The sequence below is a fragment of the Rhinoderma darwinii genome, unplaced genomic scaffold (assembly GCF_050947455.1).
Source record: "Rhinoderma darwinii isolate aRhiDar2 unplaced genomic scaffold, aRhiDar2.hap1 Scaffold_3387, whole genome shotgun sequence".
NCBI classification, from domain to species: domain Eukaryota; kingdom Metazoa; phylum Chordata; class Amphibia; order Anura; family Rhinodermatidae; genus Rhinoderma; species Rhinoderma darwinii.
The window spans coordinates 62195-84699 of NW_027463426.1; the positions used below are offsets into that span (position 1 = coordinate 62195).

The 22505-nt window shown below is 42.2% G+C and overlaps 76 pseudogenes; all 76 read left to right on the forward strand.

Moving 5' to 3' along the window:
• Positions 1–74: 74 nt before the first annotated feature.
• On the forward strand, positions 75–193 carry LOC142705563 (5S ribosomal RNA; annotated as a pseudogene).
• Positions 194–263: 70 nt separating this feature from the next.
• LOC142705505 (5S ribosomal RNA) lies at positions 264–382 on the forward strand (annotated as a pseudogene).
• A 67-nt stretch (positions 383–449) lies between these two features.
• Positions 450–568, forward strand: LOC142704909 (5S ribosomal RNA; annotated as a pseudogene).
• Positions 569–636: 68 nt separating this feature from the next.
• LOC142704982 (5S ribosomal RNA) lies at positions 637–755 on the forward strand (annotated as a pseudogene).
• Positions 756–822: 67 nt separating this feature from the next.
• LOC142705330 (5S ribosomal RNA) lies at positions 823–941 on the forward strand (annotated as a pseudogene).
• A 67-nt stretch (positions 942–1008) lies between these two features.
• On the forward strand, positions 1009–1127 carry LOC142705161 (5S ribosomal RNA; annotated as a pseudogene).
• A 67-nt stretch (positions 1128–1194) lies between these two features.
• On the forward strand, positions 1195–1313 carry LOC142704983 (5S ribosomal RNA; annotated as a pseudogene).
• A 67-nt stretch (positions 1314–1380) lies between these two features.
• LOC142705357 (5S ribosomal RNA) lies at positions 1381–1499 on the forward strand (annotated as a pseudogene).
• A 253-nt stretch (positions 1500–1752) lies between these two features.
• LOC142705127 (5S ribosomal RNA) lies at positions 1753–1871 on the forward strand (annotated as a pseudogene).
• A 67-nt stretch (positions 1872–1938) lies between these two features.
• LOC142705309 (5S ribosomal RNA) lies at positions 1939–2057 on the forward strand (annotated as a pseudogene).
• A 67-nt stretch (positions 2058–2124) lies between these two features.
• Positions 2125–2243, forward strand: LOC142705065 (5S ribosomal RNA; annotated as a pseudogene).
• A 67-nt stretch (positions 2244–2310) lies between these two features.
• On the forward strand, positions 2311–2429 carry LOC142705128 (5S ribosomal RNA; annotated as a pseudogene).
• Positions 2430–2496: 67 nt separating this feature from the next.
• Positions 2497–2615, forward strand: LOC142705576 (5S ribosomal RNA; annotated as a pseudogene).
• A 67-nt stretch (positions 2616–2682) lies between these two features.
• Positions 2683–2801, forward strand: LOC142705086 (5S ribosomal RNA; annotated as a pseudogene).
• A 67-nt stretch (positions 2802–2868) lies between these two features.
• LOC142705616 (5S ribosomal RNA) lies at positions 2869–2987 on the forward strand (annotated as a pseudogene).
• A 67-nt stretch (positions 2988–3054) lies between these two features.
• LOC142705652 (5S ribosomal RNA) lies at positions 3055–3173 on the forward strand (annotated as a pseudogene).
• Positions 3174–3426: 253 nt separating this feature from the next.
• LOC142705331 (5S ribosomal RNA) lies at positions 3427–3545 on the forward strand (annotated as a pseudogene).
• A 67-nt stretch (positions 3546–3612) lies between these two features.
• Positions 3613–3731, forward strand: LOC142704896 (5S ribosomal RNA; annotated as a pseudogene).
• A 67-nt stretch (positions 3732–3798) lies between these two features.
• On the forward strand, positions 3799–3917 carry LOC142705435 (5S ribosomal RNA; annotated as a pseudogene).
• Positions 3918–3987: 70 nt separating this feature from the next.
• Positions 3988–4106, forward strand: LOC142705302 (5S ribosomal RNA; annotated as a pseudogene).
• Positions 4107–4176: 70 nt separating this feature from the next.
• On the forward strand, positions 4177–4295 carry LOC142705175 (5S ribosomal RNA; annotated as a pseudogene).
• Positions 4296–4362: 67 nt separating this feature from the next.
• Positions 4363–4481, forward strand: LOC142705454 (5S ribosomal RNA; annotated as a pseudogene).
• A 67-nt stretch (positions 4482–4548) lies between these two features.
• On the forward strand, positions 4549–4667 carry LOC142705438 (5S ribosomal RNA; annotated as a pseudogene).
• Positions 4668–4920: 253 nt separating this feature from the next.
• Positions 4921–5039, forward strand: LOC142705332 (5S ribosomal RNA; annotated as a pseudogene).
• A 67-nt stretch (positions 5040–5106) lies between these two features.
• Positions 5107–5225, forward strand: LOC142704874 (5S ribosomal RNA; annotated as a pseudogene).
• Positions 5226–11204: 5979 nt separating this feature from the next.
• On the forward strand, positions 11205–11323 carry LOC142705725 (5S ribosomal RNA; annotated as a pseudogene).
• Positions 11324–11390: 67 nt separating this feature from the next.
• On the forward strand, positions 11391–11509 carry LOC142705535 (5S ribosomal RNA; annotated as a pseudogene).
• Positions 11510–11576: 67 nt separating this feature from the next.
• LOC142705606 (5S ribosomal RNA) lies at positions 11577–11695 on the forward strand (annotated as a pseudogene).
• Positions 11696–11762: 67 nt separating this feature from the next.
• On the forward strand, positions 11763–11881 carry LOC142705543 (5S ribosomal RNA; annotated as a pseudogene).
• A 67-nt stretch (positions 11882–11948) lies between these two features.
• LOC142705704 (5S ribosomal RNA) lies at positions 11949–12067 on the forward strand (annotated as a pseudogene).
• Positions 12068–12134: 67 nt separating this feature from the next.
• LOC142705187 (5S ribosomal RNA) lies at positions 12135–12253 on the forward strand (annotated as a pseudogene).
• A 253-nt stretch (positions 12254–12506) lies between these two features.
• Positions 12507–12625, forward strand: LOC142705335 (5S ribosomal RNA; annotated as a pseudogene).
• A 68-nt stretch (positions 12626–12693) lies between these two features.
• LOC142705608 (5S ribosomal RNA) lies at positions 12694–12812 on the forward strand (annotated as a pseudogene).
• A 67-nt stretch (positions 12813–12879) lies between these two features.
• LOC142705515 (5S ribosomal RNA) lies at positions 12880–12998 on the forward strand (annotated as a pseudogene).
• Positions 12999–13065: 67 nt separating this feature from the next.
• Positions 13066–13184, forward strand: LOC142705117 (5S ribosomal RNA; annotated as a pseudogene).
• Positions 13185–13251: 67 nt separating this feature from the next.
• On the forward strand, positions 13252–13370 carry LOC142705665 (5S ribosomal RNA; annotated as a pseudogene).
• Positions 13371–13440: 70 nt separating this feature from the next.
• LOC142705379 (5S ribosomal RNA) lies at positions 13441–13559 on the forward strand (annotated as a pseudogene).
• A 67-nt stretch (positions 13560–13626) lies between these two features.
• LOC142705619 (5S ribosomal RNA) lies at positions 13627–13745 on the forward strand (annotated as a pseudogene).
• A 67-nt stretch (positions 13746–13812) lies between these two features.
• Positions 13813–13931, forward strand: LOC142704984 (5S ribosomal RNA; annotated as a pseudogene).
• A 253-nt stretch (positions 13932–14184) lies between these two features.
• LOC142704996 (5S ribosomal RNA) lies at positions 14185–14303 on the forward strand (annotated as a pseudogene).
• A 67-nt stretch (positions 14304–14370) lies between these two features.
• Positions 14371–14489, forward strand: LOC142705336 (5S ribosomal RNA; annotated as a pseudogene).
• Positions 14490–14556: 67 nt separating this feature from the next.
• On the forward strand, positions 14557–14675 carry LOC142705707 (5S ribosomal RNA; annotated as a pseudogene).
• A 67-nt stretch (positions 14676–14742) lies between these two features.
• On the forward strand, positions 14743–14861 carry LOC142705524 (5S ribosomal RNA; annotated as a pseudogene).
• Positions 14862–14928: 67 nt separating this feature from the next.
• LOC142705685 (5S ribosomal RNA) lies at positions 14929–15047 on the forward strand (annotated as a pseudogene).
• Positions 15048–15114: 67 nt separating this feature from the next.
• LOC142705286 (5S ribosomal RNA) lies at positions 15115–15233 on the forward strand (annotated as a pseudogene).
• A 253-nt stretch (positions 15234–15486) lies between these two features.
• Positions 15487–15605, forward strand: LOC142705697 (5S ribosomal RNA; annotated as a pseudogene).
• Positions 15606–15672: 67 nt separating this feature from the next.
• Positions 15673–15791, forward strand: LOC142705607 (5S ribosomal RNA; annotated as a pseudogene).
• Positions 15792–15857: 66 nt separating this feature from the next.
• LOC142705514 (5S ribosomal RNA) lies at positions 15858–15976 on the forward strand (annotated as a pseudogene).
• Positions 15977–16043: 67 nt separating this feature from the next.
• Positions 16044–16162, forward strand: LOC142705118 (5S ribosomal RNA; annotated as a pseudogene).
• Positions 16163–16229: 67 nt separating this feature from the next.
• Positions 16230–16348, forward strand: LOC142705296 (5S ribosomal RNA; annotated as a pseudogene).
• A 70-nt stretch (positions 16349–16418) lies between these two features.
• LOC142705380 (5S ribosomal RNA) lies at positions 16419–16537 on the forward strand (annotated as a pseudogene).
• Positions 16538–16604: 67 nt separating this feature from the next.
• LOC142704908 (5S ribosomal RNA) lies at positions 16605–16723 on the forward strand (annotated as a pseudogene).
• Positions 16724–16790: 67 nt separating this feature from the next.
• On the forward strand, positions 16791–16909 carry LOC142704985 (5S ribosomal RNA; annotated as a pseudogene).
• A 435-nt stretch (positions 16910–17344) lies between these two features.
• Positions 17345–17463, forward strand: LOC142705337 (5S ribosomal RNA; annotated as a pseudogene).
• Positions 17464–17530: 67 nt separating this feature from the next.
• Positions 17531–17649, forward strand: LOC142705708 (5S ribosomal RNA; annotated as a pseudogene).
• Positions 17650–17716: 67 nt separating this feature from the next.
• Positions 17717–17835, forward strand: LOC142705526 (5S ribosomal RNA; annotated as a pseudogene).
• Positions 17836–17902: 67 nt separating this feature from the next.
• LOC142705199 (5S ribosomal RNA) lies at positions 17903–18021 on the forward strand (annotated as a pseudogene).
• Positions 18022–18088: 67 nt separating this feature from the next.
• LOC142705287 (5S ribosomal RNA) lies at positions 18089–18207 on the forward strand (annotated as a pseudogene).
• Positions 18208–18460: 253 nt separating this feature from the next.
• On the forward strand, positions 18461–18579 carry LOC142705698 (5S ribosomal RNA; annotated as a pseudogene).
• A 67-nt stretch (positions 18580–18646) lies between these two features.
• Positions 18647–18765, forward strand: LOC142705494 (5S ribosomal RNA; annotated as a pseudogene).
• Positions 18766–18832: 67 nt separating this feature from the next.
• On the forward strand, positions 18833–18951 carry LOC142705381 (5S ribosomal RNA; annotated as a pseudogene).
• A 253-nt stretch (positions 18952–19204) lies between these two features.
• On the forward strand, positions 19205–19323 carry LOC142705364 (5S ribosomal RNA; annotated as a pseudogene).
• Positions 19324–19387: 64 nt separating this feature from the next.
• Positions 19388–19506, forward strand: LOC142705414 (5S ribosomal RNA; annotated as a pseudogene).
• Positions 19507–19759: 253 nt separating this feature from the next.
• LOC142705527 (5S ribosomal RNA) lies at positions 19760–19878 on the forward strand (annotated as a pseudogene).
• A 67-nt stretch (positions 19879–19945) lies between these two features.
• On the forward strand, positions 19946–20064 carry LOC142705119 (5S ribosomal RNA; annotated as a pseudogene).
• Positions 20065–20131: 67 nt separating this feature from the next.
• Positions 20132–20250, forward strand: LOC142705074 (5S ribosomal RNA; annotated as a pseudogene).
• A 67-nt stretch (positions 20251–20317) lies between these two features.
• LOC142705192 (5S ribosomal RNA) lies at positions 20318–20436 on the forward strand (annotated as a pseudogene).
• A 67-nt stretch (positions 20437–20503) lies between these two features.
• On the forward strand, positions 20504–20622 carry LOC142704881 (5S ribosomal RNA; annotated as a pseudogene).
• A 67-nt stretch (positions 20623–20689) lies between these two features.
• Positions 20690–20808, forward strand: LOC142705376 (5S ribosomal RNA; annotated as a pseudogene).
• A 67-nt stretch (positions 20809–20875) lies between these two features.
• Positions 20876–20994, forward strand: LOC142705629 (5S ribosomal RNA; annotated as a pseudogene).
• Positions 20995–21061: 67 nt separating this feature from the next.
• On the forward strand, positions 21062–21180 carry LOC142705551 (5S ribosomal RNA; annotated as a pseudogene).
• Positions 21181–21433: 253 nt separating this feature from the next.
• On the forward strand, positions 21434–21552 carry LOC142705139 (5S ribosomal RNA; annotated as a pseudogene).
• A 67-nt stretch (positions 21553–21619) lies between these two features.
• Positions 21620–21738, forward strand: LOC142705209 (5S ribosomal RNA; annotated as a pseudogene).
• Positions 21739–21805: 67 nt separating this feature from the next.
• LOC142705615 (5S ribosomal RNA) lies at positions 21806–21924 on the forward strand (annotated as a pseudogene).
• A 67-nt stretch (positions 21925–21991) lies between these two features.
• LOC142705169 (5S ribosomal RNA) lies at positions 21992–22110 on the forward strand (annotated as a pseudogene).
• A 67-nt stretch (positions 22111–22177) lies between these two features.
• LOC142705373 (5S ribosomal RNA) lies at positions 22178–22296 on the forward strand (annotated as a pseudogene).
• The last annotated feature ends 209 nt before the right edge of the window (positions 22297–22505 follow it).

Sequence of the window (22505 nt, forward strand, 5' to 3'; positions counted from 1 at the left end):
GTTGCCTTTTTATTATGTCGTTTAGATTTTGTTTCACAATCGATTAAAAAGGACTATGGATTAAAGCATTTAATGTCAATGGCCATTCTAAGCAGAATGTGCCTGCTCTCGTCAGATCGCAGAAGTTACACAGCTTAAGGCCTCGCTAGTACCAGTGTGGGAGACTGTCTGGGAATCCGTGGTGCGGTTGACTTTTTATTATGTCGTTTAGATTTTGTTTCACAATCGATTAAAAAGGACTATGGATTAAAGCATTTTTTGATGTCAATGGCCATTCTAAGCTGAATGTCCCTGCTCTCGTCAGATCGCAGAAGTTACACAGCTTAAGGCCTTGCTAGTACCAGTGTGGGAGACTGTCTGGGAATCCGTGGTGCAGTTGACTTTTTATTATGTCGTTTAGATTTTGTTTCACAATCGATTAAAAAGTACTATGGATTAAAGCATTTAATGTCTATGGCCATTCTAAGCTGAATGTGCCTGCTCTCGTCAGATCACAGAAGTTACACAGCTTAAGGCCTCGCTAGTACCAGTGTGGGAGACTGTCTGGGAATCCGTGGTGCGGTTGACTTTTTATTATGTCGTTTAGATTTTGTTTCACAATAGATTTAAATAGGACTATGGATTAAAGTATTTAACGTCAATGGCCATTCTAAGCTGAATGTGCCTGCTCTGGTCAGAACGCAGAAGTTACACAGCTTAAGGCCTCGCTAGTACCAGTGTGGGAGACTGTCTGGGAATCCGTGGTGCGGTTGAATTTTTATTATGTCGTTTAGATTTTGTTTCACAATCGATTAAAAAGGACTATGGATTAAAGCCTTTAATGTCAATGGCCATTCTAAGCTGAATGTCCCTGCTCTCGTCAGATCGCAGAAGTTACACAGCTTAAGGCCTCGCTAGTACCAGTGTGGGAGACTGTCTGGGAATCCGTGGTGCGGTTGACTTTTTATTATGTTGTTTAGATTTTGTTTCACAATAGATTAAATAGGACTATGGATTAATGCTTTTAATGTCAATGGCCATTCTAAGCTGAATGTGCCTGCTCTCGTCAGATCGCAGAAGTTACACAGCTTAAGGCCTCGCTAGTACCAGTGTGGGAGACTGTCTGGGAATCCGTGGTGCGGTTGACTTTTTATTATGTTGTTTAGATTTTGTTTCACAATAGTTTAAATAGGACTATGGATTAAAGTATTTAACGTCAATGGCCATTCTAAGCTGAATGTGCCTGCTCTGGTCAGAACGCAGAAGTTACACAGCTTAAGGCCTCGCTAGTACCAGTGTGGGAGACTGTCTGGGAATCCGTGGTGCGGTTGAATTTTTATTATGTCGTTTAGATTTTGTTTCACAATCGATTAAAAAGGACTATGGATTAAAGCCTTTAATGTCAATGGCCATTCTAAGCTGAATGTCCCTGCTCTCGTCAGATCGCAGAAGTTACACAGCTTAAGGCCTCGCTAGTACCAGCGTGGGAGACTGTCTGGGAATCCGTGGTGCGGTTGACTTTATATTATGTTGTTTAGATTTTGTTTCACAATAGATTAAATAGGACTATGGATTAAAGTATTTAACGTCAATGGCCATTCTAAGCTGAATGTGCCTGCTCTGGTCAGAACGCAGAAGTTACACAGCTTAAGGCCTCGCTAGTACCAGTGTGGGAGACTGTCTTGGAATCCGTGGTGCGGTTGCATTTTTATTATGTCGTTTAGATTTTGTTTCACAATCGATTAAAAAGGACTATGGATTAAAGCGTTTAATGTCAATGGCCATTCTAAACTGAATGTCCCTGCTCTCGTCAGATCGCAGAAGTTGCACAGCTTAAGGCCTCGCTAGTACCAGTGTGGGAGACTGTCTGGGAATCCGTGGTGCGGTTGACTTTTTATTATGTCGTTTAGATTTTGTTTCACAATCGATTAAAAAGGACTATGGATTAAAGCATTTAATGTCAATGGCCATTCTAAGCTGAATGTGCCTGCTCTCGTTAGATCGCAGAAGTTACACAGCTTAAGGCCTCGCTAGTACCAGTGTGGGAGACTGTCTGGGAATCCGTGGTGCAGTTGACTTTTTATTATGTTGTTTAGATTTTATTTCACAATAGATTAAATAGGACTATGGATTAAGGCTTTTAATGTCAATGGCCATTCTAAGCTGAATGTGCCTGCTCTCGTCAGATCGCAGAAGTTACACAGCTTAAGGCCTCGCTAGTACCAGTGTGGTAGACTGTCTGGGAATCCGTGGTGCGGTAGAATTTTCATTATGTCGTTTAGATTTTGTTTCACAATCGATTAAAAAGGACTATGGATTAAAGCATTTAATGTCAATGGCCATTCTAAACTGAATGTCCCTGCTCTCGTCAGATCGCAGAAGTTGCACAGCTTAAGGCCTCGCTAGTACCAGTGTGGGAGACTGTCTGGGAATCCGTGGTGCGGTTGACTTTTTATTATGTCGTTTAGATTTTGTTTCACAATCGATTAAAAAGGACTATGGATTAAAGCATTTAATGTCAATTGCCATTCTAAGCTGAATGTGCCTGCTCTCGTCAGATCGCAGAAGTTACACAGCTTAAAGCCTCGCTAGTACCAGTGTGGGAGACTGTCTGGGAATCCGTGGTGCGGTTGACTTTTTATTATGTCGTTTAGATTTTGTTTCACAATAGATTAAATAGGACTATGGATTAAAGCATTTAGCGTCAATAGCCATTATAAGCTGAATGTGCCTGCTCTCGTCAGAACGCAGAAGTTACACAGCTTAAAGCCTCGCTAGTACCAGTGTGGGAGACTGTCTGGGAATCCGTGGTGCGGTTGAGTTTTTATTATGTCGTTTAGATTTTGTTTTACAATCGATTAAAAAGGACTATGGATTAAAGCATTTAATGTCATTGGCCATTCTAAGCTGAATGTCCCTGCTCTCATCAGATCGCAGAAGTTACACAGCTTAAGGCCTCGCTAGTACCAGTGTGGGAGACTGTCTGGGAATCCGTGGTGCGGTTGGCTTTTTATTATGTTGTTTAGATTTTGTTTCACAATAGATTAAATAGGACTATGGATTAAAGCATTTAACGTCAATGGCCTTTCTAAGCTGAATGTGCCTGCTCTCGTCAGATCGCAGAAGTTACACAGCTTAAGGCCTCGATAGTACCAGTGTGGGAGACTGTCTGGGAATCCGTGGTGTGGTTGACTTTTTATTATGTCGTTTAGATTTTGTTTCACAATCGATTAAAAAGGACTATGGATTAAAGCATTTAATGTCAATGGCCATTCTAAGCTGAATGTGCCTGCTCTCGTCAGATCGCAGAAGTTACACTGCTTAACGCCTCGCTAGTACCAGTGTGGGAGACTGTCTGGGAATCCGTGGTGTGGTTGACTTTTTATTATGTCGTTTAGATTTTGTTTCACAATCGATTAAAAAGGACTATGGATTAAAGCATTTAATGTCAATGGCCATTCTAAGCTGAATGTCCCTGCTCTCGTCAGATCGCAGAAGTTACACAGCTTAAGGCCTCGCTAGTACCAGTGTGGGAGACTGTCTGGGAATCCGTGGTGCGGTTGACTTTTTATTATGTCGTTTAGATTTTGTTTCACAATCGATTAAAAAGGACTATGGATTAAAGCATTTAATGTCAATGGCCATTCTAAGCTGAATGTGCCTGCTCTCGTCAGATCGCAGAAGTTACACAGTTTAAGTCCTCGCTAGTACCAGTGTGGGAGACTGTCTGGGAATCCGTGGTGCGGTTGACTTTTTATTATGTCGTTTAGATTTTGTTTCACAATCGATTAAAAAGGACTATGGATCAAAGCATTTAATGTTAATGGCCATTCTAAGCTGAATGTCCCTGCTCTCGTCAGATTGCAGAAGTTACACAGCTTAAGGCCTCGCTAGTACCAGTGTGGGAGACTGTCTGGGAATCCGTGGTGCTGTTGACTTTTTATTATGTCGTTTAGATTTTGTTTCACAATCGATTAAAAAGGACTATGGATTAAAGCACTTTTTGATGTCAATGGCTATTCTAAGCTGAATGTGCCTGCTCTCGTCAGATCGCAGAAGTTACACAGCTTAAGGTCTCGCTAGTACCAGTGTGGGAGACTGTCTGGGAATCCGTGGTGCTGTTGACTTTTTATTATGTCGTTTAGATTTTGTTTCACAATCGATTAAAAAGGACTATGGATTAAAGCATTTTTTGATGTCAATGGCCATTCTAAGCTGAATGTGCCTGCTCTCGTCAGATCGCAGAAGTTACACAGCTTAAGGCCTCGCTAGTACCAGTGTGGGAGACTGTCTGGGAATCCGTGGTGCGGTTGACTTTTTATTATGTCGTTTAGATTTTGTTCCACAATCGATTAAAAAGTACTATGGATTAAAGCATTTAATGTCAATGGCCATTCTAAGCTGGATGTGCCTGCTCTCGTCAGATCGCAGAAGTTACACAGCTTAAGGCCTCGCTAGTACCAGTGTGGGAGACTGTCTGGGAATCCGTGGTGCGGTTGCCTTTTTATTATGTCGTTTAGATTTTGTTTCACAATCGATTAAAAAGTACTATGGATTAGAGCATTTAATGTCAATGGCCATTCTAAGCTGAATGTGCCTGCTCTCGTCAGATCGCAGAAGTTACACAGCTTAAGGCCTCGTTAGTACCAGTGTGGGAGACTGTCTGGGAATCCGTGGTGCGGTTGACTTTTTATTATGTCGTTTAGATTTTGTTTCACAATAGATTAAATAGGACTATGGATTAAAGCATTTAACGTCAATGGCCATTCTAAGCTGAATGTGCCTGCTCTGGTCAGAACGCCGAAGTTACACAGCTTAAGGCCTCGCTAGTACCAGTGTGGGAGAATGTCTGGGAATCCGTGGTGCGGTTGAATTTTTATTATGTCGTTTAGATTTTGTTTCACAATCGATTAAAAAGGACTATGGATTAAAGCCTTTAATGTCAATGGCCATTCTAAGCTGAATGTCCCTGCTCTCGTCAGATCGCAGAAGTTACACAGCTTAAGGCCTCGCTAGTACCAGTGTGGGAGACTGTCTGGGAATCCGTGGTGCGGTTGACTTTTTATTATGTTGTTTAGATTTTGTTTCACAATAGATTAAATAGGACTATGGATTAAGGCTTTTAATGTCAATGGCCATTCTAAGCTGAATGTACCTGCTCTCGTCAGATTGCAGAAGTTACACAGCTTAAGGCCTCGCTAGTACCAGTGTGGGAGACTGTCTGGGAATCCGTGGTGCGGTTGAATTTTTATTATGTCGTTTAGATTTTGTTTCACAATCGATTAAAAAGGACTATGGATTAAAGCATTTAATGTCAATGGCTAGAGATGAGCGAACCGGGACAACCGAACCCGGTTTCGGTCCGAACTTCCGGTAAAGTTCGGTTCGCAGCGAATCCGAACTTCACCGGGTTCGGCCGAACCCGTTTTGACCGAACCCGGTCAAAAACATTATACAAATCGGCAGCCACTTATCTCTATCAATCACTGATAGAGAAAAGAGGCTGCTGATTAAAAATAAAATAAAAAGCATTTCATACGTACCCGGTCGTTGTCTTGTTGACGAGTCCCTCTTCTTCCTCCAGTCCGACCTTTTCTGACGCGGCAGCCTGTGATTGGCTGCAGAGGCCTCTGCAGCCTGTGATTGGCTGCAGAGGCCGCGGCAGCCTGTGATTGGCTGCAGCGCTCACAAGGCTGCATCGTCATCAAGGAATGTCGGGCCGGATGTCGAGAGGGACGCGTCACCAAGGCAACGGCCAGGAGACCGGACTGGAGGAAGCAGAAAGTTCTCGGTAAGTATGAACGTCTTTTTTTTTACATGTACTGTGATCGGTAGTCACTGTCCAGGGTACTGAAACAGTTACTGCCGATCAGTTAACTCTTTCAGCACCCTGAACAGTGACTATTTAGTGTATGTGCACACACACTAATTACGTCCGTAAATGACGGACGTATTTCGGCCGCAAGTACCGGACCGAACACAGTGCAGGGAGCCGGGCTCCTAGCATCATACTTATGTACGATGCTAGGAGTCCCTGCCTCTCTGCAGGACAACTGTCCCGTACTGTAATCATGTTTTCAGTACGGGACAGTAGTTCCACGGAGAGGCAGGGACTCCTAGCATCGTATATAAATATGATGCTAGGAGCCCGGCTCCCTGCAGGGTGTTCGGTCCGGTACTTGCGGCCGAAATACGTCCGTCAATTACGGACGTAATTAGTGTGTGTGCACATACCCTTACTGACGTCGCCTAGCAACGCTGCCGTAATGACGGGTGCACACATGTAGCCACCCGTCATTACGGGGCCTCATGCACACGACCATAAAAACACCCGTTATCACGGGTCGTAATTACGACCCGAAATAGCGGGCCCATAGACTTCTGTTAGCCACGGGTACCTTCCCGTTTTCTCACGGGAAGGTGCCCGTGCCGTTAAAAAGATAGAACATGTTCTATTTTTTTATTTTACGGGCCGTGCTCGTAATTACGACTCGTAACTACGAGCACGGCCGGCCGGCCACGGGCAGCCGGCCGCTTTTGCGAACCGTGCTGTCATTATAATTATAGCAGCACGGCCCGTAAAATAGAAAAATAGAACATGTTCTATTTTTTTAACGGCACGGGCACCTTCCCGTGAGAATACGGAAAGGTACCCGTGGGTAACAGAAGTCTATGAGCCCGTTATTGCGGGTCGTAATTACGACCCGCAATAACGGGTGTTTTTACGGTCGTGTGCATGATGGGAGCACGGCTCGGAAAAACGAACGGCTGCCCGTGCTCATCTCCTGAAATAATCTGTGCTGCCTTAAACTCTGTGGACAGGTCAGGATCCTGTTTCTTTTAAATGCTGCTGGGGAACCCGCTCGATCCACTATATAAGGCTGCGCTACAGTGCAGCATTTAAAAGAAACAGGATCCTGACCTGTCCACAGAGTTTAAGGCAGCACAGAGTATTTCAGGAGATGAGCGTGCAGATTCAGTGCTGTTGTGAACTCTGCTCTTACCATTACGTAGCTCTCAGTCTGTTATCTCTCCTCCACTCCTGTCCTCAAGAACACCTTCACATGATTGGCAAGTCACCACGTAATGGTAAGAGCAGAGTTCACAGCAGCACAGAGTATTTCAGGAGATGAGCGTGCGGATCTTGTGCGTGGTGGTGACTTGCCAATCATGTGAACGTGTTATAGAGGACAGGAGTGGAGGAGATGTAACAGACTGAGCTACGTAATGGTAAGAACAGAGTTCACAGCAGCACAGAGTATTTCAGGAGAGGAGCGTGCAGATTCAGTGCTGCTGTGAACTCTGCTCTTACCATTACGTAGCTCAGTCTGTTACCTCTCCTCCACTCCTGTCCTCAATAACACCTTCACATGATTGGCAAGTCACCACCCCGCACAAGATCCGCACGCTCATCTCCTGAAATACTCTGTGCTGCTGTGAACTCTGCTCTTACCATTACGTGGTGACTTGCCAATCATGTGAAGGTGTTCTGGAGGACAGGAGTGGAGGAGAGGTAACAGACTGAGAGCTACGTAATGGTAAGAGCAGAGTTCGCAGCAGCACTGAATCTGCACGCTCATCTCCTGAAATACTCTGTGCTGCCTTAAACTCTATGGACAGGTCAGGATCCTGTTTCTTTTAAATGCTGCACTGTAGCGCAGCCTTATATAGTGGATCGAGCGGGTTCCCCAGCAGCATTTAAAAGAAACCGTGTTTGTGTATGTGTGTGTTTGTGTATATATGTGTGTTTGGGTATGTGACTGTCTGTTTTTGTTTTTATATGTGTGTGTGTATATATGGGTGTGTTTGTGTATATGTGTTTTGTGTATATATGGGTGTATTTGTGTATATGTTTGTGTGTAGATGTTTGTGTGTGTTTTTGTATATGTGTATATGTGTGTATATGGGTGTGTGTTTGTGTGTATATATGGGTGTGTTTGTGTATATGTGTTTGTGTATATGTGTGTTTGGGTATGTGTGTTTTTGTTTGTATATGTGTTTGTGTATATGTGTTCGTGTATGTGTGTATAACTGTGTGTGTGTGTGTTTGGATATGTGTGTTTTTGTTTGTATATGTGTGAGTTCGTGTATATGTGTGTGTTTGTCTGTTTATGTGTGTGTGTATATCTTGTTGTGTTTGTGTATATATGTGTGTGTCTGTGTATGGTTGTTTGTTTGTGTGTGCGTGTATATATGTGTGTAGGTGAGTAGAAGTATTGGTATTGTTCACATTGATAACTGTTTTTTTATGTTGTTGCAGATTTTGATGTACCGATTGGACTACATCTTCGATTCGTTGGACTACTGCGTAGATCTGCGTTTTTTCAAATTTTAATAAAATGGTTAACGAGGGTTTTGTTGGGGATTTCTTATTTCAATAAAAAATAATTGTCTTTGTGTTTTTTTTTCAAACTTTATTAGTGCCTAGATAATGGCAGTTGGCTGATTGACAGCGTCCATTATTAAGGCGGTACTTAGTGTTAGCCGGTGCAGAGGCTAGCACTAACCACCCATTATTACCCCGGTACCCACCACCACCAGGGGTGCCGGGAAGAGCTTGGTACGATCCAGTACCCGACCATCTGTTGTGATGGTCGGGTACTGGGGCGGCCGTAGGCTGGTATTATGAGGCTGGGAAGGGCCAAAATCAGTGGACCTTCCCACCCTTGTAATGCTAGGCTGCTGCTGCTGTGTTGTATCGGGCTGGTTATAAAAATGGGGGGGACCCCCACGTCGTTTTTTTTTTGGAATTTAACAAATTTAGCAATAGACGGGTCCCCCACATTTTTAATAACCAGCCATATACAAGGCCGCAGCAGTCTGGCATTACATGGGTGGGAAGGGCCACTGGTTTTGTCCATTCCCAGGCTAATAACACTGTTGTATGTGGCTGGTTATGATAAATTGGGTGGAACCCCATGTCTTTTTAAAAAAAAAAATGTAAATAAATAAATAATTTAAAAAAATTACGTGGGGTCCCCCCCACTTTTATAACCAGCCAGATACAACACAGCAGCAGCAGCCTAGCATTACAAGGGTGGGAAGGTCCACTGTTTTTGGCCCTTCCCAGCCTCATAATACCAGCCTGCGGCCGCCCCAGGGCCCGACCATCACAACAGATGGTCGGGTACTGGATCGTACCTGGCTCTTCCCGGCACCCCTGGTGGTTTTGGGTACCGGGGTAATAATGGTGGTTAGTGTTAGCCTCTGCACCGGCTAACACTAAGCCTCGCATTAGTAATGGATGTTGTCACTCAGACAGCGGCCATTACTAAAGTGGTAATAATAAAATTTGAAAAGAAAAAGACAAAGATATAGATAAAATATTTTATTGAAATAAAGCACCCCCAACACAACCCTCATTAACCATTTTATTGTAGAAAAAAAACCGTCATCGAAGTAGTCCTCGAAACCGACGTAGTCCAAACACCAAACCTGTGGAAAAAAAAAATAATGAAATAAAACATGTCGTAGGCTTAGATTCAGTTTAATGTGTGATACTGACTGTTATACCATGTATAGAAGCCTGCCGTGAAGTTGACTTAGATACAGGGCGCCAGCAGACAGTATCATACATGGCCATACATACATATATACAAATATACATACATATATACAAACATACATACATATATACAAGCATGCACATATATACATGCAAATATACATACATGCAAACATACACACATATATACATGCAAACTATCATACATACATGCATACACACACACATGAAAACATACATACATACAAACAAACATGCAAAGATACATACATATATACAAGCATGCACAAATATACATGCAAACATAAATACATGCAAACATAATTACAAACATGCACATATATATATAAACATACATGCAAACATACATCCAAAAATAAAAACATGCAAACATACATACATGCACATCTATACATACATACATACATGACAACATACATACAAACATACATGACAACATACATACATGCAAACATACATACATGCAAACATACATACACACATGCAAACATATATACATGCAAATATACATACAAACATGCACATGTATACATACATGCCAACATACATGCAAACATACATGCACATATATACATACATACATGACAACATACATACATACATGCAAATATACATACATACATACACACACACATGCACATATATACATACATGCCAACATACATGCACATATATACATACATGACAACATACATACATACATACATACATACATGACAACATACATACATATATATATACACACATGCAAATATACATACAAACATGCATACATACATGCAAACATACATTCATGCAAACATACATGCAAACATACATACATACATACAAATATACATACACACATGCACATATATACATACATGACAACATACATACATACATACATGACAACATACATGCAAAAATACATACATGCAAACATACATACATACATGCAAATATACATACAAACATGCACATATATACATACATGCCAACATACATGCAAACATACATGCACAGATATACATACATACATACATGCCAACATACATACATGCCAAAAAATAATAATAATACGTTCATACTTACTTTCCTCCTGTCCGGCCTCCAGCGATGACGTTTCATCCATGTCGCCGCTGCAGCCTGTGATTGGCTGCAGAGGCGGTCACGTGGGATGAAGCGTCATCCTGACGTGCGTGACCGCCACTACAGCCTGTGATTGGCTGCAGCGGCGAAAGGGATGAAACGTCATCGCTGGAGGCCGGACAGGAGGAAAGTAAGTACGAACGTATAATTTTTATTTTTTTATTACATTTAAATGGTATTTTCCGCGCGCCGAGCATGTACTGTGAAGGTTGCTGAAAGAGTTAGTGCAGCCCATTAACTCTATCAGCACCCTGGACAGTAGCATGCTCGGCGCACGTAAGTGACAGGTTCGGTCAGAACTAGTTCGGTCCGAACCGAACTTTTTTGTGAAATTCGGCGAACTAGCCGAACCGAACTTTTGATAAGTTCGCTCATCTCTATCAATGGCCCTTCTAAGCTGAATGTCCCTGCTCTCGTCAGACCGCAGAAGTTGCACAGCTTAAGGCCTTGCTAGTATAAGTGTGGGAGACTGTCTGGGAATCCGTGGTGCGGTTGACTTTTTATTATGTCGTTTAGATTTTGTTTCACAATCGATTAAAAAGGACTATGGATTAAAGCATTTTTTGATGTCAATGGCCATTCTAATCTGAATGTGCCTGCTCTCGTCAGATCGCAGAAGTTACACAGCTTAAGGCCTTGCTAGTACCAGTGTGGGAGACTGTCTGGGAATCCGTGGTGCGGTTGACTTTTTATTATGTCGTTTAGATTTTGTTTCACAATAGATTAAATAGGACTATGGATTAAAGCATTTAACGTCAATGGCCATTCTAAGCTGAATGTGCCTGCTCTCGTCAGATCGCAGAAGTTACACAGCTTAAGGCCTCGCTAGTACCAGTGTGGGAGACTGTCTGGGAATCCGTGGTGCGGTTGAATTTTTATTATGTCGTTTAGATTCTGTTTCACAATCGATTAAAAAGGACTATGGATTAAAGCATTTAATGTCTATGGCCATTCTAAGCTGAATGTCCCTGCTCTCGTCAGATCGCAGAAGTTACACAGCTTAAGGCCTCGCTAGTACCAGTGTGGGAGACTGTCTGGGAATCCGTGGTGCGGTTGACATTTTATTATGTCGTTTAGATTTTGTTTCACAATCGATTAAAAAGGACTATGGATTAAAGCATTTAATGTCAATGGCCATTCTAAGCTGAATGTGCCTGCTCTCGTCAGATCGCAGAAGTTACACAGCTTAAGGCCTCGCTAGTACCAGTGTGGGAGACTGTCTGGGAATCCGTGGTGCTGTTGACTTTTTATTATGTCGTTTAGATTTTGTTTCACAATCGATTAAAAAGGACTATGGATTAAAGCATTTAATGTCAATGGCCATTCTAAGCTGAATGTGCCTGCTCTCGTCAGATCGCAGAAGTTACACAGCTTAAGGCCTTGCTAGTACCAGTGTGGGAGACTGTCTGGGAATCCGTGGTGCGGTTTACTTTTTATTATGTCGTTTAGATTTTGTTTCACAACCGATTAAAAAGGACTATGGATTAAAGCATTTAATGTCAATGGCCATTCTAAGCTGAATGTGCCTGCTCTCGTCAGATCGCAGAAGTTACACAGCTTAAGGCCTCGCTAGTACCAGTGTGGGAGACTGTCTGGGAATCCGTGGTGCGGTTGACTTTTTATTATGTCGTTTAGATTTTGTTTCACAATAGATTAAATAGGACTATGGATTAAAACATTTAACGTCAATGGCCATTCTAAGCTGAATGTGCCTGCTCTCGTCAGAACGCAGAAGTTACACAGCTTAATCCCTCGCTAGTACCCGTGTGGGAGACTGTCTGGGAATACGTGGTGCGGTTGAATTTTTATTATGTCGTTTAGATTTTGTTTCACAATCGATTAAAAAGGACTATGGATTAAAGCATTTAATGTCAATGGCCATTCTAAGCTGAATGTCCCTGCTCTCGTCAGATCGCAGAAGTTACACAGCTTAAGGCCTCGCTAGTACCAGTGTGGGAGACTGTCTGGGAATCCGTGGTGCGGTTGACTTTTTATTATGTCGTTTAGATTTTGTTTCACAATCGATTAAAAAAGGACTATGGATTAAAGCATTTAATGTCAATGGCCATTCTAAGCTGAATGTAACTGCTCTCGTCAGATCGCAGAAGTTACACAGCTTAAGGCCTCGCTAGTACCAGTGTGGGAGACTGTCTGGGAATCTGTGGTGCGGTTGACTTTTTATTATGTTGTTTAGATTTTGTTTCACAATAGATTAAATAGGACTATGGATTAAGGCTTTTAATGTCAATGGCCATTCTAAGCTGAATGTGCCTGCTCTCGTCAGATCGCAGAAGTTATACAGCTTAAGGCCTCGCTAGTACCAGTGTGGGAGACTGTCTGGGAATCCGTGGTGCGGTTGAATTTTTATTATGTCGTTTAGATTTTGTTTCACAATCGATTAAAAAGGACTATGGATTAAAGCATTTAATGTCAATGGCCATTCTAAGCTGAATGTCCCTGCTCTCGTCAGATCGCAGAAGTTGCACAGCTTAAGGCCTCGCTAGTATCAGTGTGGGAGACTGTCTGGGAATCCGTGGTGCGGTTGACTTTTTATTATGTCGTTTAGATTTTGTTTCACAATCGATTAAAAAGGACTATGGATTAAAGCATTTAATGTCAATGGCCATTCTAAGCTGAATGTGCCTGCTCTCGTCAGATCGCAGAAGTTACACAGCTTAAGGCCTCGCTAGTACCAGTGTGGGAGACTGTCTGGGAATCCGTGGTGCTGTTGACTTTTTATTATGTCGTTTAGATTTTGTTTCACAATCGATTAAAAAGGACTATGGATTAAAGCACTTTTTGATGTCAATGGCTATTCTAAGCTGAATGTGCCTGCTCTCGTCAGATCGCAGAAGTTACACAGCTTAAGGCCTCGCTAGTACCAGTGTGGGAGACTGTCTGGGAATCCGTGGTGCGGTTGACTTTTTATTATGTCGTTTAGATTTTGTTTCACAATCGATTAAAAAGTACTATGGATTAAAGCATTTAATGTCAATGGCCATTCTAAGCTGAATGTGCCTGCTCTCGTCAGATCGCAGAAGTTACACAGCTTAAGGCCTCGCTACTACCAGTGTGGGAGACTGTCTGGGAATCCGTGGTGCGGTTGACTTTTTATTATGTCGTTTAGATTTTGTTTCACAATAGATTAAATAGGACTATGGATTAAAGCATTTAACGTCAATGGCCATTCTAAGCTGAATGTGCCTGCTCTGGTCAGAACGCAGAAGTTACACAGCTTAAGGCCTCGCTAGTACCAGTGTGGGAGACTGTCTGGGAATCCGTGGTGCGGTTGAATTTTTATTATGTCGTTTAGATTTTGTTTCACAATCGATTAAAAAGGACTATGGATTAAAGCCTTTAAAGTCAATGGCCATTCTAAGCTGAATGTCCCTGCTCTCGTCAGATCGCAGAAGTTACACATCTTAAGCCCTCCCTAGTACCAGTGTGGGAGACTGTCTGGGAATCCGTGGTGCGGTTGACTTTTTATTATGTTGTTTAGATTTTGTTTCACAATAGATTAAATAGGACTATGGATTAAGGCTTTTAATGTCAATGGCCATTCTAAGCTGAATGTGCCTGCTCTCGTCAGATTGCAGAAGTTACACAGCTTAAGGCCTCGCTAGTACCAGTGTGGGAGACTGTCTGGGAATCCGTGGTGCAGTTGAATTTTTATTATGTCGTTTAGATTTTGTTTCACAATCGATTAAAAAGGACTATGGATTAAACTATTTAATGTCAATGGCCATTCTAAGCTGAATGTCCCTGCTCTCGTCAGATCGCAGAAGTTACACAGCTTAAGGCCTCGCTAGTACCAGTGTGGGAGACTGTCTGGGAATCCGTGGTGCGGTTGACTTTTTATTATGTCGTTTAGATTTTGTTTCACAATCGATTAAAAAGGACTATGGATTAAAGCATTTAATGTCAATGGCCATTCTAAGCTGAATGTGCCTGCTCTCGTCAGATCGCAGAAGTTACACAGCTTAAGGCCTCGCTAGTACCAGTGTGGGAGACTGTTTGGGAATCCATGGTGCAGTTGACTTTTTATTATGTTGTTTAGATTTTATTTCACAATAGATTAAATAGGACTATGGATTAAGGCTTTTAATGTCAATGGCCATTCTAAGCTGAATGTGCCTGCTCTCGTCAGATCGCAGAAGTTACACAGCTTAAGGCCTCGCTAGTACCAGTGTGGGAGACTGTCTGGGAATCCGTGGTGCGGTTGAATTTTTATTATGTCGTTTAGATTTTGTTTCACAATCGATTAAAAAGGACTATGGATTAAAGCATTTAATGTCAATGGCCATTCTAAGCTGAATGTGCCTGCTCTCGTCAGATCGCAGAAGTTACACAGCTTAAGGCCTCGCTAGTACCAGTGTGGGAGACTGTCTGGGAATCCGTGGTGCGGTTGACTTTTTATTATGTTGTTTAGATTTTATTTCACAATAGATTAAATAGGACTATGGATTAAGGCTTTTAATGTCAATGGCCATTCTAAGCTGAATGTGCCTGCTCTCGTCAGATCGCAGAAGTTACACAGCTTAAGGCCTCGCTAGTACCAGTGTGGGAGACTGTCTGGGAATCCGTGGTGCGGTTGACATTTTATTATGTCGTTTAGATTTTGTTTCACAATCGATTAAAAAGGACTATGGATTAAAGCATTTAATGCCAATGGCCATTCTAAGCTGCATGTGCCTGCTCTCGTTAAATCGCAGAAGTTACACAGCTTAACGCCTCGCTAGTACTAGTGTGGGAGACTGTCTGGGAATCCGTGGTGCGGTTGACTTTTTATTATGTCGTTTAGATTTTGTTTCACAATAGATTAAATAGGACTATGGATTAAAGCATTTAACGTCAATGGCCATTCTAAGCTGAATGTGCCTGCTCTCGTCAGATCGCAGAAGTTACACAGCTTAAGGCCTCGCTAGTACCAGTGTGGGAGACTGTCTGGGAATCCGTGGTGCGGTTGACTTTTTATTATGTCGTTTAGATTTTGTTTCACAATCGATTAAAAAGGACTATGGATTAAAGCATTTAATGTCAATGGCCATTCTAAGCTGAATGTAACTGCTCTCGTCAGATCGCAGAAGTTACACAGCTTAAGGCCTCGCTAGTACCAGTGTGGGAGACTGTCTGGGAATCTGTGGTGCGGTTGACTTTTTTTATGTTGTTTAGATTTTGTTTCACAATAGATTAAATAGGACTATGGATTAAGGCTTTTAATGTCAATGGCCATTCTAAGCTGAATGTGCCTGCTCTCGTCAGATCGCAGAAGTTATACAGCTTAAGGCCTCGCTAGTACCAGTGTGGGAGACTGTCTGGGAATCCGTGGTGCGGTTGAATTTTTATTATGTCGTTTAGATTTTGTTTCACAATCGATTAAAAAGGACTATGGATTAAAGCATTTAATGTCAATGGCCATTCTAAGCTGAATGTCCCTGCTCTCGTCAGATCGCAGAAGTTGCACAGCTTAAGGCCTCGCTAGTATCAGTGTGGGAGACTGTCTGGGAATCCGTGGTGCGGTTGACTTTTTATTATGTCGTTTAGATTTTGTTTCACAATCGATTAAAAAGGACTATGGATTAAAGCATTTAATGTCAATGGCCATTCTAAGCTGAATGTGCCTGCTCTCGTCAGATCGCAGAAGTTACACAGCTTAAGGCCTCGCTAGTACCAGTGTGGGAGACTGTCTGGGAATCCGTGGTGCTGTTGACTTTTTATTATGTCGTTTAGATTTTGTTTCACAATCGATTAAAAAGGACTATGGATTAAAGCACTTTTTGATGTCAATGGCTATTCTAAGCTGAATGTGCCTGCTCTCGTCAGATCGCAGAAGTTACACAGCTTAAGGCCTCGCTAGTACCAGTGTGGGAGACTGTCTGGGAATCCGTGGTGCGGTTGACTTTTTATTATGTCGTTTAGATTTTGTTTCACAATCGATTAAAAAGTACTATGGATTAAAGCATTTAATGTCAATGGCCATTCTAAGCTGAATGTGCCTGCTCTCGTCAGATCGCAGAAGTTACACAGCTTAAGGCCTCGCTACTACCAGTGTGGGAGACTGTCTGGGAATCCGTGGTGCGGTAGACTTTTTATTATGTCGTTTAGATTTTGTTTCACAATAGATTAAATAGGACTATGGATTAAAGCATTTAACGTCAATGGCCATTCTAAGCTGAATGTGCCTGCTCTGGTCAGAACGCAGAAGTTACACAGCTTAAGGCCTCGCTAGTACCAGTGTGGGAGACTGTCTGGGAATCCGTGGTGCGGTTGAATTTTTATTATGTCGTTTAGATTTTGTTTCACAATCGATTAAAAAGGACTATGGATTAAAGCCTTTAAAGTCAATGGCCATTCTAAGCTGAATGTCCCTGCTCTCGTCAGAGCGCAGAAGTTACACATCTTAAGCCCTCCCTAGTACCAGTGTGGGAGACTGTCTGGGAATCCGTGGTGCGGTTGACTTTTTATTATGTTGTTTAGATTTTGTTTCACAATAGATTAAATAGGACTATGGATTAAGGCTTTTAATGTCAATGGCCATTCTAAGCTGAATGTGCCTGCTCTCGTCAGATTGCAGAAGTTACACAGCTTAAGGCCTCGCTAGTACCAGGCAGACTGTCTGGGAATCCGTGGTGCAGTTGAATTTTTATTATGTCGTTTAGATTTTGTTTCACAATCGATTAAAAAGGACTATGGATTAAACTATTTAATGTCAATGGCCATTCTAAGCTGAATGTCCCTGCTCTCGTCAGATCGCAGAAGTTACACAGCTTAAGGCCTCGCTAGTACCAGTGTGGGAGACTGTCTGGGAATCCGTGGTGCGGTTGACTTTTTATTATGTCGTTTAGATTTTGTTTCACAATCGATTAAAAAGGACTATGGATTAAAGCATTTAATGTCAATGGCCATTCTAAGCTGAATGTGCCTGCTCTCGTCAGATCGCAGAAGTTACACAGCTTAAGGCCTCGCTAGTACCAGTGTGGGAGACTGTTTGGGAATCCATGGTGCAGTTGACTTTTTATTATGTTGTTTAGATTTTATTTCACAATAGATTAAATAGGACTATGGATTAAGGCTTTTAATGTCAATGGCCATTCTAAGCTGAATGTGCCTGCTCTCGTCAGATCGCAGAAGTTACACAGCTTAAGGCCTCGCTAGTACCAGTGTGGGAGACTGTCTGGGAATCCGTGGTGCGGTTGAATTTTTATTATGTCGTTTAGATTTTGTTTCACAATCGATTAAAAAGGACTATGGATTAAAGCATTTAATGTCAATGGCCATTCTAAGCTGAATGTGCCTGCTCTCGTCAGATCGCAGAAGTTACACAGCTTAAGGCCTCGCTAGTACCAGTGTGGGAGACTGTCTGGGAATCCGTGGTGCGGTTGACTTTTTATTATGTTGTTTAGATTTTATTTCACAATAGATTAAATAGGACTATGGATTAAGGCTTTTAATGTCAATGGCCATTCTAAGCTGAATGTGCCTGCTCTCGTCAGATCGCAGAAGTTACACAGCTTAAGGCCTCGCTAGTACCAGTGTGGGAGACTGTCTGGGAATCCGTGGTGCGGTTGACATTTTATTATGTCGTTTAGATTTTGTTTCACAATCGATTAAAAAGGACTATGGATTAAAGCATTTAATGCCAATGGCCATTCTAAGCTGCATGTGCCTGCTCTCGTTAAATCACAGAAGTTACACAGCTTAACGCCTCGCTAGTACTAGTGTGGGAGACTGTCTGGGAATCCGTGGTGCGGTTGACTTTTTATTATGTCGTTTAGATTTTGTTTCACAATAGATTAAATAGGACTATGGATTAAAGCATTTAACGTCAATGGCCATTCTAAGCTGAATGTGCCTGCTCTCGTCAGATCGCAGAAGTTACACAGCTTAAGGCCTCGCTAGTACCAGTGTGGGAGACTGGCTGGGAATCCGTGGTGCGGTTGAATTTTTATTATGTCGTTTAGATTTTGTTTCACAATCGATTAAAAAGGACTATGGATTAAAGCATTTAATATCAATGGCCATTCTAAGCTGAATGTCCCTGCTCTCGTCAGATCGCAGAAGTTACACAGCTTAAGGCCTCGCTAGTACCAGTGTGGGAGACTGTCTGGGAATACGTGGTGCGGTTGACTTCTTATTATGTCGTTTAGATTTTGTTTCACAATCGATTAAAAAGGACTATGGATTAAAGCATTTAATGTCAATGGCTATTCTAAGCTGAATGTGCCTGCTCTCGTCAGATCGCAGAAGTTACACAGCTTAAGGCCTCGCTAGTACCAGTGTGGGAGACTGTCTGGGAATCCGTGGTGCGGTTGACTTTTTATTATGTCGTTTAGATTTTGTTTCACAATCGATTAAAAAGGACTATGGATTAAAGCATTTAATGTCAATGGCCATTCTAAGCTGAATGTGCCTTCTCTCGTCAGATCGCAGAAGTTACACAGCTTAAGGCCTCGCTAGTACCAGTGTGGAAGACTGTCTGGGAATCCATTGTGCGGTTGACTTTTTATTATGTCGTTTAGATTTTGTTTCACAATAGATTAAATTGGACTATGGATTAAAGCATTTAACGTCAATGGCCATTCTAAGCTGAATGTGCCTGCTCTCGTCAGAACGCAGAAGTTACACAGCTTAAGGCCTCGCTAGTACCAGTGTGGGAGACTCTCTGGGAATCCGTGGTGCGGTTGACTTTTTATTATGTTTAGATTTTGTTTCACAATAGATTAAATAGGACTAGGGATTAAGGCTTTTAATGTCAATGGCAATTCTAAGCTGAATGTGCCTGCTCTCGTCAGATCGCAGAAGTTACACAGCTTAAGGCCTCGCTAGTACCAGTGTGGGAGACTGTCTGGGAATCCGTGGTGCGGTTGACTTTTTATTATGTTGTTTAGATTTTGTTTCACAATCGATTAAAAAGGATTATGGATTAAAGCATTTAATGCCAATGGCCATTCTAAGCTGAATGTGCCTGCTCTCGTTAAATCGCAGAAGTTACACAGCTTAACGACTCGCTAGTACTAGTGTGGGAGACTGTCTGGGAATCCGTGGTGCGGTTGCCTTTTTATTATGTCGTTTAGATTTTGTTTCACAATAGATTAAATAGGACTATGGATTAAAGCATTTAGCGTCAATGGCCATTCTAAGCTGAATGTGCCTGCTCTCGTCAGATCGCAGAAGTTACACAGCTTAAGGCCTCGCTAGTACCAGTGTGGGAGACTGTCTGGGAATCCGTGGTGCGGTTGAATTTTTATTATGTCGTTTAGATTTTGTTTCACAATCGATTAAAAAGGACTATGGATTAAAGCATTTAATGTCAATGGCCAGTCTAAGCTGAATGTCCCTGCTCTCGTCAGATCGCAGAAGTTGCACAGCTTAAGGCCTCGCTAGTACCAGTGTGGGAGACTGTCTGGGAATCCGTGGTGCGGTTGACTTTTTATTATGTCGTTTAGATTTTGTTTCACAATCGATTAAAAAGGACTATGGATTAAAGCATTTAATGTCAATGGCCATTCTAAGCTGAATGTGCCTGCTCTCGTCAGATCGCAGAAGTTACACAGCTTAAGGCCTCGCTAGTACCAGTGTGGGAGACTGTCTGGGTATCCATGGTGCGGTTGACTTTTTATTATGTCGTTTAGATTTTGTTTCACAATCGATTAAAAAGGACTATGGATTAAAGCATTTAATGTCAATGGCCATTCTAATCTGAATGTGCCTGCTCTCGTCAAATCGCAGAAGTTACACAGCTTAAGGCCTCGCTAGTACTAGTGTGGGAGACTGTCTGGGAATCCGTGGTGCGGTTTACTTTTTATTATGTCGTTTAGATTTTGTTTCACAATCGATTAAAAAGGACTATGGATTAAAGCATTTAATGTCAATGGCCATTCTAAGCTGAATGTGCCTGCTCTCGTCAGATCGCAGAAATTACACAGCTTAAGGCCTCGCTAGTACCAGTGTGGAAGACTGTCTGGGAATCAGTGGTGCGGTTGACTTTTTATTATGTCGTTTAGATTTTGTTTCACAATAGATTAAATTGGACTATGGATTAAAGCATTTAACGTCAATGGCCATTCTAAGCTGAATGTGCCTGCTCTCGTCAGAACGCAGAAGTTACACAGCTTAAGGCCTCGCTAGTACCAGTGTGGGAGACTCTCTGGGAATCCGTGGTGCGGTTGACTATTTATTATGTTGTTTAGATTTTGTTTCACAATAGATTAAATTGGACTATGGATTAAGGCTTTTAATGTCAATGGCCATTCTAAGCTGAATGTGCCTGCTCTCGTCAGATCGCAGAAGTTACACAGTTTAAGGCCTCGCTAGTACCAGTGTGGGAGACTGTCTGGGAATCCGTGGTGCGGTTGCCTTTTTATTATGTCGTTTAGATTTTGTTTCACAATCGATTAAAAAGGACTATGGATTAAAGCATTTAATGTCAATGGCCATTCTAAGCTGAATGTGCCTGCTCTCGTCAGATCGCTGAAGTTACACAGCTTAAGGCCTCAATAGTACCAGTGTGGGAGACTGTCTGGGAATCCGTGGTGCGGTTGACTTTTTATTATGTCGTTTAGATTTTGTTTCACAATCGATTAAAAAGGACTATGGATTAAAGCATTTAATGTCAATGGCCATTCTAAGCTGAATGTGCCTGCTCTCGTCAGATTGCAGAAGTTACACAGCTTAATGCCTCACTAGTACCAGTGTGGGAGACTGTCTTGGAATCCGTGGTGCGGTTGCCTTTTTATTATGTCGTTTAGATTTTGTTTCACAATAGATTAAAAAGGACTATGGATTAAAGCATTTAATGTCAATGGCCATTCTAAGCTGAATGTGCCTGTTCTTGTTAGATCGCAGAAGTTACACAGCTTAAGGCCTCGCTAGTACCAGTGTGGGAGATTCTCTGGGAATCCGTGGTGCGGTTGACTTTTTATTATGTTGTTTCGATTTTGTTTCACAATAGATTAAATAGGACTATGGATTAAGGCTTTTAATGTCAATGGCCATTCTAAGCTGAATGTGCCTGCTCTCGTCAGATCGCAGAAGTTACACAGCTTAAGGCCTCGCTAGTACCAGTGTGGGAGACTGTCTGGGAATCCGTGGTGCGGTTGACTTTTTATTATGTTGTTTAGATTTTGTTTCACAATCGATTAAAAAGGACTATGGATTAAAGCATTGAATGTCAATGGCCATTCTAAGCTGAATGTGCCTGCTCTCGTCAGATCGCAGAAGTTACACAGCTTAAGGCCTCGCTAGTACCAGTGTGGGAGACTGTCTGGGAATCCATGGTGCGGTTGACTATTTATTATGTAGTTTAGATTTTGTTTCACAATCGATTAAAAATGACTATGGATTAAAGCATTTAATGTCAATGGCCATTCTAAGCTGAATGTGCCTGCTCTCGTCAGATCGCAGAAGTTACACAGCTTAAGGCCTCGCTAGTACCAGTGTGGGAGACTGTCTGGGAATCCGTGGTGCCGTTGGCTTTTTATTATGTTGTTTAGATTTTGTTTCACAATAGATTAAATAGGACTATGGATTAAGGCTTTTAATGTTAATGGCCATTCTAAGCTGAATGTGCCTGCTCTCGTCAGATCGCAGAAGTTACACAGCTTAAGGCCTCGCTAGTACCAGTGTGGGAGACTGTCTGGGAATCCGTGGTGCGGTTGACTAATTATTATGTCGTTTAGATTTTGTTTCACAATAGATTAAATAGGACTATGGATTAAAGCATTTAACGTCAATGGCCGTTCTAAGCTGAATGTGCCTGCTCTCGTCAGATCGCACAAGTTACACAGCTTAAGGCCTCGATAGTACCAGTGTGGGAGACTGTCTGGGAATCCGTGGTGCGGTTACCTTTTTATTATGTCGTTTAGATTTT